The sequence below is a fragment of the Pinus tabuliformis genome, chromosome 6, assembly GCF_031772625.1.
Source record: "Pinus tabuliformis cultivar Carrire ecotype Pingquan chromosome 6, CPIR1, whole genome shotgun sequence".
In the NCBI taxonomy this organism is placed as follows: domain Eukaryota; kingdom Viridiplantae; phylum Streptophyta; class Pinopsida; order Pinales; family Pinaceae; genus Pinus; species Pinus tabuliformis.
The window spans coordinates 1,601,849,715-1,601,854,804 of record NC_142292.1 but is presented as its reverse complement, the minus strand read 5'-3'; the positions used below and the strand labels follow the sequence as shown (position 1 = coordinate 1,601,854,804).

Here is a 5,090-nt window from a genome sequence, read left to right as displayed (position 1 = left end):
ATGTGGAGAGAGAACACATTTGTCGCTAAGAGGGAGTCTTAATTTTTGTAGCATTGGATAGGCATTGTAGTATCAATTTGTGTCTAAGAGATTAAGGAACGCAAGATACCAATAACCCTAAAAAGGTTTCACGAGATAAGCTTGTGAAACACCTTAATTAAATTAATTAATAAATAATTAAAAATGCCTAAGTTTAACTTACAAAAAATGATTAATTAATGGGAATTAATTAAGGATGATCGAGAAGGCTCTATAGGCTCACATGGATCGAGTCTAGGATGATCTTAGTTGTTGATCAGGATTTAATTATGATCGTTGAAGCTCCTTATAAGAGCAATTCATTGGGATGGAGATAGATACAGTGGTGAGACATAAGTGAGGGAGCTATTCTCTAGGAAGTGCGAATTTCCGAGTACACGTTATTCACCGAGGGAAGAATTCGAGCCATTGGAGGAGCATGATTGATTGAGGGAACAACAATAGAGAGATCCAGATGATTTTCTAGTGTCTCTCCAGTGTCAGTTTGGCAGGTGAGAGGAGGTCGAATATTTCTACAAAAATGGTTGCATTCCAAGAATTCACAATTACAGGAATTTGTGTCATGATTGAAGGAATTCGCGATTAAAAGAATTCGCGCTTGATTGCAGGAATTCGAAATTACATGAATTCACGTGTGATTACAGGAATTCGGGATTACAGAAATTCACAATGTGATTGTAGGAATTCATGATTACTGGAATTTACAGTGGATTTGCAAAAGGGAGAAAAATTCTCCAAATTATTTTGCCAGTATATTTTCTAGAGGATTTACATTTAGGCGTCCACATTATTGTACTTGGATTTTATTGATACTTAATAAAATAAACCCTCATTTACTAAACCTCTTTTCCCTTCGAGGTTTTTCCAGGGACATTAGTCCAAAATAAATGTGTTAATTGTGTGCATGAACTTTTGAGTTCCAATTTATTTTTTTCGCAACATATTTAGTTTTTGTTAAGAATCATAATTAGATTTCTTCATTATTAATCAGAAAACTAATAAATTGGTAATGAGTTAGGAGAATAAATTCCAATAGCCGCAGTTCAAGGATTTTTCACAGTTTGCAAAGAAAACACATGTCATTCTATGCATAAGTCGTAGTATGACGAGGCATCATTTTTGTCTAAAAAATAACGAAAATTTCAGAACAATTTTGATAAAATCTGGTGGAAATTTTTGGAAGTTAGGGTTATAACTATCAAGCTTCAAGCTTTTGGTTAAATTTTTTATGGTGTTGGATTCAAGTACTCTTATTGTTTGATTTTTTGAAATTAGATGATTTTTGGCCATCCAAATTGAATATTGGTAGACAATGCCTCCACGTAGTGGCTGGTACCGACAAATAGAAATCGTTGAATGTCATTGTGGATGAGGAAGAAGAGGGCGCTCTCAGCGAGTGTGTCGGTAAGAAAATAGACAAACAATTTTTAGCTCGAGGAATGTAGTAGGCATAGAGGTTTACTCAATTTGAATTGGCACATTTATTTATCAGTTGTGTGTTGTCTTTCCTTCTTTTAGTTAAAGGTTGGGAGATATTATATATATATATATATATATATATATATATATATATATATATATAATTTTTTTAATGGAAATTGTGTGAATAAAGGAACTATATGCATAACATTTACATTAGGGTTTGGAGTTGTTTTTTCAATTTTCATTTCCCCTTAAGGTTCTTGGGTGGTTATTTGTTCCTTTGCCCTTGGCTTCATAAAACCAATAAAGATTTCAAGATAAGATGTTATATATATATATATATATATATATATATATATATATATATATATATATATATATATATATATAATTTTTTAATGGAAATTGTGTGAATAAAGGAACTATATGCATAACATTTACATTAGGGTTTGGAGTTGTTTTTTCAATTTTCTTTTCCCCTTAAGGTTCTTGGGTGGTTATTTGTTCCTTTGCCCTTGGCTTCATAAAACCAATAAAGATTTCAAGATAAGATGCTAATGAATAAGGTCCTTTTTAGTAAAACTTAGGATTAGTTGGTATTTCAATTTGAGCTAGACAATGAGTTTCTATAGTTGCTTTCTTTCAATGAGTTTCTATAGTTGCTTTCTTTGCATGGCCACCTTTGTCTCCAATTATGCTTTCCTAATTAGATGTGTTTTGATTTAGGAAGAAATTCTATGATTGACATGAGAAATTGCTGCTTGGAGGCCCTCATTTTCATGTGCTTTCCTATGCATAATCCAATAAAGGTTTGAGATATCACATGGTGTGTAATGACTAGTGTGCTTGTGGCCATCCATATTGGAGAAATTCAAACTATTATAGCTAGATCAAAAACTACTCAATGACCTCCCATTAGATGAAGTAGAAATTGAAATACTATATATTTTACATAGCAAACTAGGATTAAAATGCTAAAGCATTCTAAGTTTGGAAGGCATAATGAGAAAAATGGTAACTAGGCTAATGGAGGGATAACTCCACCAAAAGCTTAGGAGAACCAAATAAGGTATGCCACCTCTATTAGACTAAGCCATGTTATCAAGTTTTATGTTGCCACCTTTGCCACAGTTAGAGGTATGAAGAGAATATATTGTTTGGGTGTTAGCATTAAAGTTATAGTCTGTCTCATTTGATTTAATGGACAATGTGACTAGTACATCAATTTCAATTTCATCTCCATATTAATTTTTTGTAAAGGAATTTTATGAGAGATAAACAACATCAAGTTTCCCATTTTGAAGCAACAACCCTTATACAATAGAATTCTCTTATTTTCTATTAAATTTACTTAGGTGTTGCAAAACTTGTAAAAATGACTTTCATGTAAGATAAACAACATCAAGTCCCCATTTTCAATCAACATATTTTGATATAATAAAACTTTATTTTCCATCAAATTTACCTAAGTATTGAAAAACTAAACAATATGAAAAAATTCAAATGTTACAAAACCAAATAACATTAAAAGTTATCTAATAGAAACAATACTCCTTTTATATTTTTCATTTTTACATTCAATAAAAAAACATTAAAATTTTACATGATCGAATTTCTCACTTGATGAATAATAATTAAAGAGCCATCAATAATTAAAAGATTAAAGAATCATAGATCACTAAAAATGTATAATAATTAAAGAGCCATCAATAATTAAAAGATTAAAGAATCATAGATCACTAAAAATGTTTTCATCGGAAAAAATATTTTGAGAATGAGCAACCTTGAATTAAAGTCACCACTTATAATTAATTGTTATTAACTTCGTATGAACCAAATAAAGAATATAACCCCACAGGAAAATCTATTTTATTTTTGAATATATTATAACAATTTTTTTTGTTAATTTTATTTTTTATGGCATATTTTAGAGGTCAAAGTTTTTATAATTAGTTATTTTGTTGAAAATTTATACAAATTGTTTTTGTTAGTCTTTACTTTGTTAGAGACTATAGCACTCATCTTAAAATCAAAATTCTTGTCTCTCTATTAGTTTTTTGATTTATTGTGGTTTTTTAATAACTTTAACCAAAATTTAAGGAAAACGTTGAATATTTTTATTTTTCAATAAATTCAAAAATAATTTTTTAATTTCTAAAAATATTTTTTGTAATTTTCCATTAGCCAATTTGTGAATGAGTGATCAAACACTAACACTAACAAAGTCATGCAAAACTACTAGTACTCTTAAAATGAAATCTCTTTAAAATACATAAGGAATCAACAAAAACATATACAAGGGAAGTTATATATCTCTTCAATATATTTCTTTTGATAAAAAGAGCGCCCAAATCAAAGCTTTAGGTGAAAAGTCATACCCAACGTACCCCAAAGATTCTTTGGTTTTTTCTTAATTAGGATACATGTTGTGAAGGGCTAGAACCTTATGCAACAAAGCAATGTTGAAGGAAGACAAATTAGTTTGGTGTCTTTTCAGAATCAACATCTGAGACAAATTTCAGGAACACTAGTAATCCTCTCTCTGAGAATAGTTTCACTCTCTTGAAAGGGCACCAATTTATCTTCTGGAGTTGGCAAAAGTTTGTCTCTTCGTTCTTCTGTCAGTTTTGTTATAATTTTTGTGGAATTTTGGGAGAATTGTTGCTGGCTTACACCAGCTTAAAGGTGATAGTTTCATCCCATCTCCAGTGCGTTCTCAAATGACCTAATATCCATTTGTATACAATGGAGAACAATAACCAGAATAGTAATGATGCATCCATTTGTATACAATGGAGAACAATAACCAGAACGGTAATGATGCATCCAAGGACCTGAAAGTATGCTCACTTTATCCTCATCCTCCAACGAATATGTAATATGATTGTAGTGCTATGCTTCAACGTGTTATTTATAAAAACGAAATGATTCTGATCCTGTATGAAGACATGCAATGTCCCCAAGCTGAGGTGCTCCGACAGATTACTGAAATTGGCTATATTCGAAGTCAACTGGGTAAAATACAAGTCCCAAGAAATGAAGGAAGCTAGATTAGTCCTGAAAGAAGTGGAGATTCTAACATATCGGAGGCAATGTATGTGGATCCCCCACGTCCCCGAAGTATGACGACATTTTTTTGGGTCAGAGAATGAAAAATTTGGACCATTTCTCCACTTGTGTGTGTCATTCTTGGGCAGGGGTCATGCTAATCTTCTCTGTATCATTTCAATTTTATTGGATGTCTCCGAATTTGCTATGTGGCCTATTTTGTAGACTTTACGTTGCAATCTAGTTAATAGAATGTATGCCTCTTGACTTTTCCAAAATAGAAGAATATGATTTCTCCATTTTTCCCAATATGTGAGCAGGAAGCAACTCTTAGAGCCATAGAACCACATTGTAAATCGTGCAATTTCTGCTGTGATCAAGGTACGTATTTAATGAATATTACTTTTTGCTGTAAAAAAAAATTAAATAAAATGTGAGTTTATTAGGTTGAATTTATATTTATTTACATGTTATTTTTATCTATATTTTATGTAAATACTTCTTTAAATTATAGTGGGAAGTAATTGATGGTAATACAATTTTTACATGAATATGAGATATCTAAAAATTATGCATGAATA

At 30.9% G+C, this 5,090-nt stretch overlaps 1 pseudogene; it reads right to left on the bottom strand.

Moving 5' to 3' along the window:
• Positions 1 to 4,612: 4,612 nt before the first annotated feature.
• Positions 4,613 to 4,723, bottom strand: LOC149264983 (U6 spliceosomal RNA; annotated as a pseudogene).
• Positions 4,724 to 5,090: the final 367 nt, after the last annotated feature.